Genomic DNA, 13172 nt, shown 5'->3' on the forward strand with positions numbered 1-13172 from the left:
AGAAACATATTGTATAATTTACATGTGATTGTGTATTTGCCAAGGTTCTTTTTGTTGTCAATTTCAAGTTTTATTCCATTGTATTTGGAAAAGATTATTGATATGATTTCTATTTCTTTTGAATTTGTGCTTACTTGTTTTGTTACCTAAGATATGGTCTATTTTGGAAAATTTCCTGAAGAAAAGACTGTATTCTACAGCAATTGGTCGAATGCCAGTTCTGTAAGTCCTATTAATAGTTAGGCCCATTAGTTCTAGCATGTAGTTTAACTGTATTGTTTCCTTGTTGATTTTCAATCTATATGATTGTCCATTACTGAGAATGGGGGATAAAATCCCCTACTATATCATACCACAGTCTATCTCTCCCTTTTAAGTTTGTTAATGTTTACTTTATATATCTGGGAGCTCCAGTGTTGGGTGAACAGATATTTATAATTGTTATATCCTCTTGCTGAATTGACTCCTTTATCCTTCTATAGTGACCCTTCTTGACTTTATTATACTATTTTATTTGCAGGGTTGTTTTTTTTTATATTATTATAGCTACTCCTACTCCTTTTTGATTTACAGTTACATGGGATATTATTTTCTGGCCCTTTGTTTTCACTCTATGTGTGTTTCATATGTGAAGTGGGTTTCTTGAGGGTAGCATATAGTTGGGTCTTGTTTCTATACCAATTCAGCCACTCTATGGTTTTTAATTGAAAAATGGAGACTATTTACATTTGGTGTTGCTATTGATTCCACTTAGTGATAAGTAAGAATTTACTACTGCCATTTTGTTCCTTGTTTTCTGGTTGTTTTGAGACTTCTTTCTTTCTTCCTTTCTTATTGTCTTCCTTTGTAGTTAACTAAATTTCTCAGGTAGTATGTTTTAGTATGTTGCTCTTTATTTTTAGTGAATCTATTATAGGGTTTTGCATTTTGGTTCCTATTAGCCTTACAAAAACATCTTACAGGTATAATAAGTTATGTCAATAAGATGACAACTTATAACACAAATAAAAGAATAGAAACAAAGATAAAAGCAAAAACAAGAATTCTACACTTTAACCCCATCCCCTCTCACACATTTTGAGTCTTAGTTGCCTCCATTTATATATTTTTGAATCTCTTAACAGGTTGTAGTAGCCGTTATTGATTTTGATAGATTTGTCTTTTGGGCTTCATATTAGAGTTGTAGATGAACTACATGCCAAAAATATAGTAAAAGAATATTCTGAGTTTGTACATGCACTTAATTTTACCATTGGATAAGTTTTGGAATGTTTTCAGTCATTATTTCTTTGAATAAGATTTCTACACCTTGCTCTTGTTCAGCTCCCTCTTGAAAACCAACCAGTAATTTTCTATGTCTTGTAGGCAGTCTTCATTTTCTTTCTTTCTTTCTTTCTTTCTTTCTTTCTTTCTTTCTTTCTTTCTTTCTTTCTTTCTTTCTTTCTTTCTTTCTTTCTTTCTTTCTTTCTTTTTCTTTCTTTCTCCTTCCTTCCTTCCTTCCTTCCTTCCTTCCTTCCTTCCTTCCTTCCTTCCTTCCTTTCTTCTTTCTTTCTTTCTTTCTTTCTTTCTTTCTTTCTTTCTTTCTTTCTTTCTTTCTTTCTTTCTTTCTTTCTTCTTTTGTTTTTTACTCTTTCTCCTTTGACTGTATGTTTTCAAATAGACAGTCTTCAAGTTCACTGATTCTTTCCTGGTTTGGTTCATTCTGCTGTTGAGAGATGCCAAAGAGTTTCCCAGTTCAGCAAATATACTTCTTGTTTCTAAAATTTCTGTTTTGCTTTTATTATTGCAATGAAAATTATATGAAAATCCAAAGTAGTTTAGAAGTCAACATTTTCATTAAGAAATATCTCCAAAAAATTACATACCAATAGATTAACATCTGAACAAAGGGAATGCAGGACCAAATTGCAGGCAAACCAGTATGAAAAAATCTTTTTTTCTTAGAAAAACAACAACCCTTCACTTCCATCAATGAGTAGTAGGCTAAGCAGATGGTGAGCTATACACTTTTCCAATGGATCAGGGTGATGGTAGTAGAGGTGATTGATTTTTCAGTGGAAGAGTGTAGAATACGAAGAACTGTTTCAAACGATATTAACATAGTATAGATTTTAAAATAGGACTTAATCTCTGGTCATGATCAAACAACTTATTCTAGACTAGCTTTACCACTGAAAACAAATTTAAAACTGAACAGAATGCAGTAAGTAATTTTTTAAAGTTGTACTAAAGACTGTGCCATCTGAGAAAAAGAAATAATGAGAGTTAAGCCCCAATATTATGCCCGGATGCATTTTCTTGACTGCAGCAAAGAAATGGAAACTAAACAGTGCACAGAGGTCTCACAGAGCTGACAAGATAGAGATTAGAGTTCAGGGCCAGAGAGATGATGGGAATGGAGGGCAAGGTACCTTGGAGATGGGAACTATTAAGAGAAAGAGCTTCAGAAATCTTCATGGTACTCTTAAATTTCAGGTATAAACTAAAATGTGCATTCAAAGGTTGAGAATGTACTGGCAAAGTATGATAGCTGAAGAAAAAATAACCACTAGGTTTCTGTGAGCCAAAGAAATACTGCATTTCATACAACACAAGAAAAAGTATGATTTCTGACCTCTCTACTAAAGAAACTTCATTAAAATCACCAGCCATTAAGGAGAGAACATAGAATGGTCATACGTTTTAGAATGCATAATTTAACCCAAGAGTAGAGGTTATTCTAGGTGCCCCCTAACAAAGCTAAAATAAAAAAACTAAAAAAGATAAAGTTGATCTTCCAGTAAAGCAACTGCTCCCAGAACAAAACTAAATACTGTATTAATTAAACAAATGTCAAAGTCTCAAAAATATAGTGTCCATAATGTCCAGCATATAATACACAAGTAAATTTTACTAAGCATTCAGAGAAGCAGGAAACGTGTGATTCAGTACCACGTATAAAAACAAACCAATAAATAAATACTATGAAACAACAAAAATAGTTGACAGTCAAAAAATTGAATTTAAAAGAACTATTAATACCAATATGATGTGAGCAGTTAGGAGGATTGGGTGCTAATGGGTGCTGTGTGCACTGTCTGGGGGATGGACACACTTGAAACTCTGACTCGGGCAGGGCAAAAGCAATATATGTAACCTAAACATTTGTAACCCCATAGTATGCTGAAATAAAAAAAAATTGAAATAAAGGTGGAGTGAAACTGACAAATAAAGAACTATTAGATATATCTTCAATGATTTAAAAGTAAACCTCAGTATAATGTATAAAAATAACATATAAGAAATCTTAAACCTATTATTAGAATCAACAACAGGAAATAAAACTAAATGGAAGTTCCATAAATGTAAAAAGCAATATGGAAAATGAAATCTCATTGTAACAGTATATTAGGGTCCACAGAATTCTCACTGTCTCAGTGAGTTTTTAAAATTGTATAATAAAAGTTAAGCAAACTGAAGCCCAAAGGAAAAAAGGGCTGAAAAGTGAGCAGAGCTTCAGTAACTTGTATGACAGAAACAAGCAATATTGTCTGTGAGCGATTGGTAGGACAATAATAACCAGAAAAAGAGATGTGTGCAGATAAAAATATTTGAAGAAATTATGATAGAATTTTTCCAAACCTCATAACAATTTTAAACTTCCAAATATAAGAGGTTCAATAAAATCCAGAACAAATCAATTCTTTCTCTCACAGACACACACATACTGACAACCACATCATAATTAAATTGCTAAAAACCAATGAAACTATGCAAAGTGATTTCATTTATTTATTTATTTTATTTCAAAACATTAATTAAGGGGATACAAGTGTTTTTGTTACATGGGTACCTTGTGTAATGCTTAAGTCAAAGCATTTGGTGTGCCTGTCACCAGTATAGTATTCATTATACATTTCAGAAATGAAAATGTCTCTGAAAGTAAATTATTAAGTTAAATATTTGAATTAATGACTCAATACATAGAATTTTTATATTTGTACTATGTATGAAATTGTTATTAACTCAATCCTCTACCTTATTTTTGCTGTAATTGTAATAGAAATGCTACTGCACCATATCATTGTGAAGATATTTTAAAATATCATTTATTTTACCCCATATGAGTTGTTTTTATTCACAGATCTTTTACTGAATATACTGAAGTGTCCCCCCAAAAACAATGAAGTTGGTTAAATCTTCAACAGAAAGAGGAATTAGAACTTTTAAGTCATCCATTGAAAGCAAAAAACTATCTGAGAAATTAAATTGAAAAGCGTCAGTGTAGTGAAATTCCTTATTCACTTTTTCAGATCTGGAAAGCATTTATATAACTGATAGGAAAGAGGGAGGAAAATGATTTGAATGGTTCAAAGAGTTACTACTGTTTAAGGGAGATATAGAAGATATACATTGAAGAGTATTTTGGAAGATAGACATTTCCACCGTATTCTCAAATCCATATTAACAGTAGAAAAACAATAATAAATAACATTTTTCATGAAGTGCTTGACCTATAGCATCTTATTTAATTCTCACACATTCACAAAAATAGCCAAATAAGTACTGTTATTATTCACAATCTACAGATGATAAATTGAGACTAAAAGAAGGTATAAGTATAACCCCCAAAATTCAACATTAGTGATTGTCCATGCTGAAATTTGAACCAAGGGAATCAGAGTCTACTCTGCCTTGTTGTTTTCAGTACAATAGAATCCTTGCTTTGTTTGCCTTCATGCAAAGATCTGAGAAGAATGGTGTAGGTGATGATAATTGATTTCCATGGTTCATCAGTTGACCTCTTCATGGGTTTGGAAAGGATAGGTTGTATGTTTTTATATTTCGAAACCGAGTAATCAATCTACACTGATCTAATATTAAGGTGGACATTTTTAAAAGTTTCTCATTTTGTTACTAGTTATGAATCACCTTTGTACGCAGCATGCTATGTTTATCACAGTATTCCTCCAAAGCTGCCATTCTTGTATTGCCATGACATTTTTGGCCAATCAAGGGAATGAAAAAGAGTGACAAGATTCATATCAACTTGTTTTCATTGATTAAGTATTTCCTCAACAAACACACACATGTGCATGTGCATACATATGTCAATCTCACAGCATCTCCTAAAATAATACAACTCTATTCTAACAAAAAGTTAATTTATTGTACATGACCATCCTCTGCAGCTTCTGACTATTTTGTAGACAATTGTGCATCTTTGGAACCCAAGTTTGTAATTGTGAAAAGGTGCATTTGTACTTATGGTCAAGGATTATTACATTTTCTGAGGTGTAAATGAAAACATTTTATCTTTCTTTAGAAAAATATTAAGTGTGGATTTTAAAAATGTAAATATATAGCAGCTACTAAGTATGAGAGTTTATGGAACCAATACTTTAGAATTTTTATTTTTAAAATGTGCATGCTTAAAATTATCCAAATCATATTTTTTGAAAGTGGCTCAGTTGGGACCTCATATATATTGTGCCAATAAAGAGAGAGGCATCATTTTCATACAATAATCTATTAAAAGAGTGGCTTATCCTCTACGAAAAGACATGAAATAATGCATATAATTGTTTTGAGATAAACAAAATGAGTTAAAAAAAAACAAAACAGGATATATACCATAGTTGCCACTAGTGTTTTTTAAAGTGAACATTAGCTTATGTCTTCATTGAGCAGATCTTTGCAAATCTACTTCTAAAGGTCAAGGAAGCTGAGAGGCTGAAGAAAGAGGATAACAAATCCATTTTCTCAGAAAGAAACATTTAGTAAGGACTTGCAAACCAAAGCCATGTCGCAAGGAAACTGGGAAATGGTGGATTCCTACACTGTTAACCCCTAGACCCAACGCTTATATATCATAGGGAAAAAAATGTGTAGAACAATTGAAGTCAACTCCTCCGGGAAAGACAAGACTTTGCCTAAGGGCAGAATTTATGGTAAGTACATGAAAGTAGAAATCTTAGAGACATTCCTGGAATGGGTTAATCAGAAGTCACCATGGCAGATTAGCATCCAAGATGGAGTTGATTTATCCTCCACAGCCTAATAGAAACAGTTAGCAGTAGCTAATACCTATTTTATGGAAATTATTAGGGGAGAGGAAAGGGGGAAGAATGACTCTACTTCAAAGTATGCTTGTTTAATTATGCATCTTGTGTATCATTTTACCTATTTTTAGAGAAAATATATAATTTCAGTATTTAGAGAAATATATGTTTGTATACTAATATATGTGTGTGTATATATATACACACACTAATATATGTGTTGTATATATATATATACACACGTTTGTGAATATATAATTATAGCTAAAAATTACCCCAAAAAACATGTTTTAGAGAAGTAGTTTCTAATGGTTCTGCTCTTGGTTAATGTGTTTCTTTTCTGTGTGTTTTTCTTTAATTTTTTTTTAGGGCGCAGATCCGTGGCGTGGCTGCTCCCCGACTCCCCCAAGCCTCCACCCCCTCCACGCACGAAGGGATGCAGTGGCCCCCCTCAAGCTGGACCTGCCTGATGGGGCTTGTCACCACCGCTCCAGCTGACGCCTGCAGGACAACCCTTCCGTGCCCTCCGACCTCTCCTACCACCCCTTCCCTGACCCCGTCCTGTGTCCCTCCTCTTCTCTAACGGACTCTCTTCTTCAGGGCCGGACAACTCCTCCTGGCAGGTCCCCCTGTAGGTCCCAGAGTCCAGGGGCCACGGCGCCAGGGCTGCTGGAGGTGCCCACCTGGGTACAGTGCAAGGTGCGCCCCGCCTCCCCCAGCCGTAACCTCCGGGTGGGGACCTCCGTCCAGGGGGGCGGCAAGGACACGGGGACAAGCCCTCGAGCCCCGCCCGCCGTGCCCAGGGCATCCTGAAGCGCAGGTCCACTCCCACGCCATCCGCCCCAAATCATCATCCGCACACCGAACCTCCGCCAGCCAGCGAGATGGGAGGGCGCTGCGGTTTTTCGCTCACGCGGGGCGCGTCTCATAGAGGCTCCGGATTGCGTGGCTCAGCGCAATAACAAATGAGTACAAATTTGTTATTTGTAGTAATAACAAATTACTACAAATTTGGTGTTATGATCTAAATGGTCAAGTGCTCCCAAAATTTATGTGTTGAAATCTTAACTCCCTAAGCTGATGCTATTAGTAGGTAAGGGCTTTGAGAGATGAGTAAGTCATGAGGGCGGAGCCCTTGTGAATAGATTTAGTGCTCTTATAAAAGAGACCCCAGAGAGCCCTTTCCCCTTCCACCAGGTGACCTTAGGATGGAAACAATAGCCTCAACCTGGTGAGGAAGTGGGTCCTCACCAGACACCGAATTCACTGGTCCTGTGATCTCAGACTTCCTAGCTTCAACTATGAAAAATAAATTTTTGTTTTTGATAAGCCACCCAGTCTATGGTGTTTTGTTATAGCTGCCCAAATAGACTACTTAGCAATTTCAAGCAGCTCAGATTTATTATCTCACAGTTTCTTGGGTCAGGAGTTTAGGAATTGGTTAGCTAAGTTTTTGGCTCAAGGGCTTATAAGGCTGAAATCAAAGCGTTGATGATGTTGCATTGTCATCTGGAATTTGGGGAACTCTTTCAAGACTTTTCAGGCAGATGGCAGATTCTTTCAAGGTTAAAGTTAGAGAAGTTTCTGTTTTTCTAGCTGGCTGTCAAATGGTGGGGTCAATTTCAGCTTCCAGAGGCTTCTGTCTCATAGGACTCACTCACAGCATGGTAGCTTACTTTTCCTTTTAGGCCAGGGGGATAATTTCCCTGATGCTTTACCTTCCTGTAAGGCATCACCTGATTAGGCCAGGCCCACCCAACATGTCCCCATGTCATTTTACTTTAATTAATTCAAAGCCAACTGATCGCTAAACTAATCATGGGAGAAATATCTCATTCAATGGCCATACTCATGCTCAAGGGGAGGGTTTATTGAGAGGTCTTCTTAGAATTGTGCTTACCACAGTTACCGTGTTTCCCCGAAAATAAGACCTACCCATAAAATAAGCCCTGGCAGGATTTCTAAGCATTGGTGCAATATAAACCCTACCCCGAAAATAAGACCTTAGTGATGAGCGTGGCTATGCAACGTATCAGCACAACCCATGCATTTCATCATGGAGCGGTAAAGAAGACTAGCAGTCCTTCTCATCTGCCCCATGAGAGCTCTATTGCTCACCATGAGAGATTGGGGCCAATTGTTCTAAAGGAAATAGAGTCGCAAGAAATTCAGGATGGAATTTGGGGTTTGGAGACTTATGATGATGTTCCAGAAGAAGACGACTTAACAATATTTGAATAAATGTAGATTGTTGTACTCTACTTTAAAAAAATAACACATACTCTTAAAATAAGCCCTAGGGTGTCTTCTTGAGGAAAACTAAATATAAGACTCTGTCTTATTTTTGGGGAAACATGGTAGGCATCAAAAGAAAAGAAAATATTTTAACAGTTTATCATCTTAGCTTTCCAAATTGCCCTTTCTTTCCTCTACATCTTATATAATATATGCAAATAAAATGGCAAGTTACAGGTGTAGGGATTCATGTTTGTCTGACATGAGAAAATAAACACTCAAAATCAATAGTCAATAATCAAAGCAAACCAAATATATTCTTGTGATATTTTTAGCCTCCATGTATAGTGAGTACATTTTAAATAGAAACGTACACCTCTATTCCCAGTCCTCTAACTTGAGTTTAGCTTAGAAGGCCTAACACACACACACACAGACACACCACCTCCTTTATAATACCTCTTGACTTCTACATCCACAGAAAAATTAAAGTTAGAGATAGGAATGTACTGAGGCTAGGTCTTCAAAAGGTGGTGTGATCATCTTATTTTCATACCAGACTTTCATAATATACTGATTGTGCTAACATCTCTGTTCCCTACCATGCTCACAATTGAGCTTTTGAAACATTAGTTTGTAAGTATATTGTGAACACAGACATTTTTCTCCATTAATGTATATACTCCTGAAGATGTTATAATTTATAATATTAGGCTATAACTTTATGGTTAGTGTGATTCCTATACATATTTTTTGCCAGTTTTTAACTTTTCTCTTGCATTGCTAATAATATGCCTTGATGTGGCAAAAAAAAAAAAAACACAAAACATTTATATGTTTATGTTCTTACTTATTGCACACATTTTTTAACAGGTCTTGTAACACCACAATTGGGATAAGACTGTAGCTCCACTGGGCTATTTTATGAGGCAATAATCTTATTGCTTATGAGTGAACTCGATTACAGTCATACAAAGCTATAGTAGAAACGCTGTTACCTCACAAACATTTTTGGTTGATCTTTCATTTATTTAAAAATTATGTCCAGTAAAGACATAGTTAGAAGTCAAAAGTTCTTCAGGTGCAGTCTAACTGAAAATCAAATTAAAAGTCATAAAACAAAAATATCTGCTGATATATGTGTCTTGAAATTTCTCCAAATTACTTCTCTTGGTCTTTTCATTTGGTTGACTTAGAATATATGTGCCTTCTTGTTTTTAAGTGATATTTTGTGAAAAGTCTGTAATGTGAATACTAATTTTAAAACATTAAATCATTTATAATTTATTTAGTCAATGTTTTAAAGTGATAATTTTGTTCCTTGAATCATTATTTTGTGCTTTGAACTTTCTATATGGCTATGAGTGCTTAAATTCCAGGGTAGATAAATCAATGTTGTTGGATGAATAGGAGTTGACAAACTGTGATTCTCAGGCCAAACTGAGCTTACCACCTGGCTTTGTAAATAAAGTTTTATTGAAACACAGCCACAGGTATTTGTCAATAAGTGATCTATAGCTACTTCCATGTTACAAAAGCAGAGTTGTGCGACAGAGAGCCTATAGCCTGCAAAGTCAAAAATATTTCCTATTTGGTCCTTTACAGAAAAAGTTTGCTGACCATTGATTGAGAAGCTAACCTTAATCATATAGAAATGGTGAATAAATTTCCAAGTTTCCTTAGAACATGGGTGAAATTTTAAGACATTTTTTGCACAGATTCTATAGAATCCCAGTAACATTTATTTCCTTTTACCTGTGGGGTTTATTAGCTCAGTAATGCACCCTTTTTGGCTTTTTTCTCTTGGTTGTTTTGTGCTCTCAAATCCTCATCAAGCTTCCTGAGGCCATCTCCCAAATGAATCACTTGTACCCAAATCATGGCCTCAGAATGTTATTGTAGGGAGCCCAAACTTACATATTTTCTATTCATTACTTTGATTGCTTAAATTAGCTTAGTGAGTTAATACACGACAAGCATTTATTCAATATTCATCCATCTTTCACTGAAAACATCATATGCTGACCATAAAACATAAGTAAAATCATTAGATATCAGAGAGGTATAATTGTTTTTCCCTTTTGGTGCATTTGGTATTCAAATTCAGAATTAATTTTAATTTATGTTGATATTTTATTGTGTATCTTATGAGAACAAAAGATTCATTAGTTGTCTTCTATTCTTAAAATACACAGCAAGTCAGTAGTCAACCTGCACGGATTAAATCAATATAGGGCACTGTGGGGAATATTGTATACTCCTACCCCTTAGCAAAAAGGACGGTGGAGGGAGAAGTGGTAACTCCTTGCTCTTGTTTTAAATAAAGCATCAGTGTTTGACATAATAAGCATGTATTACTTGAGGATATCTAAGGGACTAGAGATATAACTATTAATATAAGTGGACACCCCTCTGCTACAAAGCTTGCTAAGAATCCAGGACTACCATGGTCCAACTTTCTATCCACTAGATTATATGACCGCAATGAGGCCTGAGAGTAAGAGCTGGCCTTTTAGGAAGAAGGTAAGCACATAATGCTAAAGCATTACTATATATAAAGCAATCTATACTAACTAATGTATAAGGAGAGGGCTTAGAATCTGCAAGCCCAGAATATTGAAAGACAGACTAATCAAGAAAACTAGACTGTCAGCCTTAGAGGGTTCAAATGCCCTCTATGTCTAAACATACAGCAGAAGGGCTAGGAGAAGATAATTACGTAAGAACAATTTCACTGGGTTTATAGGGGCAATATAAGGTACCAAGTCTTTATAAAGCGAAGTTTGGAGACAATGTATGTTTTAGCAGAAATACACTATATCAATCAAGGATAACCAGAATTCAGTTCCTATGGTCTAAAGTTTTTTTTGTTTTTGTTTTTTTTATTAGAAATAGCATTTCTGATGCCCTAAGTAGTGATGTCTTTTCATAAAGAATAGATCTGGAAGATAATTCTGCTGTAGCTTCCATTTTAACTTTTTTCTTTATTCTAGTATTCTAGAATATTTTTAGACTTTGGGGAATCTAGGGAATTTATAGCACCTGTCCCTCATTTTATTCTGAATGATTTAATTGTAGCTACTTCTGTCAAGCAAAGAGTGAAGAAACAGGCACTAGAACTTAGAGAAATCACAGTTAGATTTATTCTGAGCCACATTTGAGGACGTAAGCCTGGGAACACAGACTCAATATAGACTGAGAATGTGTCACAAAGTAGGTTACATGAGACACAATGTATACATATTTCTGGAGCGTGGGGTGGGAGGGTGGGAAGGGATACATATGTTACAGAACGTGGGAGAAGTGGGTAGTGAAGCGACAGTTACATTCTTGTGATTCTGATTGGTGATCAGTGATGCTGTACATAAGATAAGGTAAATATGCAGTTGACTGAGTAGACAGAAAATTTGAGCATCTTAGGGTCTGGTGGAGGGTGACTGATTCCATCCTGTCTTTGTTCTATATCTGATAAATAGGTTTATGAACAGTACTTGTCATGGAAGTATTTAACAAACTCCAGTAACACAGGCAAGAGATCAGCTTTAGTTTATAGGCGTAGGGTTTTTTTCTTTATTTTTTTATTTACTCACTTCCAAAGACTTTTTCCATCTCATAGGCCTGGGTTTTATTACCCATGTGCCTGACTGCAGCCATCATAGGCAACTGTTAAAATTTTCTTTCAAATTTTCCTTTATCTGGTATTTCTTTGGAATCTAACAGCTGATCACAGTGGGGTATCCAAGAACTTTTGAAACATACAGTTGGTACTACGCAGAACAGGTCAAGGGATCTTGAATAGCATGGGAAATTCTAAAACTCAGTTTGATCTTTATCGATAGCACCCCGGCATCTGACCATATCTGCAAAACTACATCCTCTGTGTCATATTTGTTATTCTGCATTCTCAAATAATGCAGCTTTGATTTTATTAAAAAGGCACATTTTCTTTTAGAGATAGCAGGGCAGATATGCGATCTCTCACTCTGATGGCTTTCAAAGTTGGGACTTGCTCAAGAAATTTCCTTCCTGCCTTCCTGCGAGAAATACCTTTCTATGTAAAAATCACCTTCAATATTTCACTTAAAAAATAGCATCTAGATGATGTTGTGAAATATTACAACTTGCTAGCACTCCACTTCTGTTGATCTTGTCATTCTCTCTTTTGCTGACTCCTTGTCAGATGTCTCATATTTGCTGCAAACTACTTGAAATAAGGTAGTTCATTTTCAAGACGTTTTAGATTTCACATCATTTCATCAGAAGATATTTCTTAAAAATACTGTGCTTATCAAAAAATCTGTTTTGTCACTTTCATCTTATGTTATTTAATACTCTCTGTAGTAAATAGCCCAAGTAATGAAAAGTTTTGAACAATAAATTCCCCAGTTCACATTCTGGGAAGTAAGACTTTATTTCCCTGGGAATCATTATTTTTCTCCTGCCCATACTTTGAGTTAGTTATTCATACAACTGTGAACAATATATAATCTTGCTCATACATTCCTCTGTGAAAGCAATTAGCAAATGCTTATTATGTTAAAATCTATAAATTTACATATTCATCTTCTCTTTTCTCAAACACTAAATTACTTGACTGAGATACAATCTCTCCATAGGTATTTTATATAGTGTTTAAATATTAATATTAAAGATAGGGCAAAATTATACATTGATATAATTTGCTATGTGTTTGTCAATATATAGTTTCTTAATTTGTTATAAATATACTGATTATTAGGAGCTGTGCTGCTTCCCTTTTACTTGACTTTCACTTATATTATATTAATCCATCTTATAAAAATTATATAGGTATCTAAATATACAAGTATCTAAAATACATTGAGTCCAGTCATGCAAATAATTAAAGGACACAGAAATTTCTATGAAAGTCATCGT

The sequence above is a fragment of the Microcebus murinus genome, chromosome 1, assembly GCF_040939455.1.
Source record: "Microcebus murinus isolate Inina chromosome 1, M.murinus_Inina_mat1.0, whole genome shotgun sequence".
Classification (NCBI taxonomy): domain Eukaryota; kingdom Metazoa; phylum Chordata; class Mammalia; order Primates; family Cheirogaleidae; genus Microcebus; species Microcebus murinus.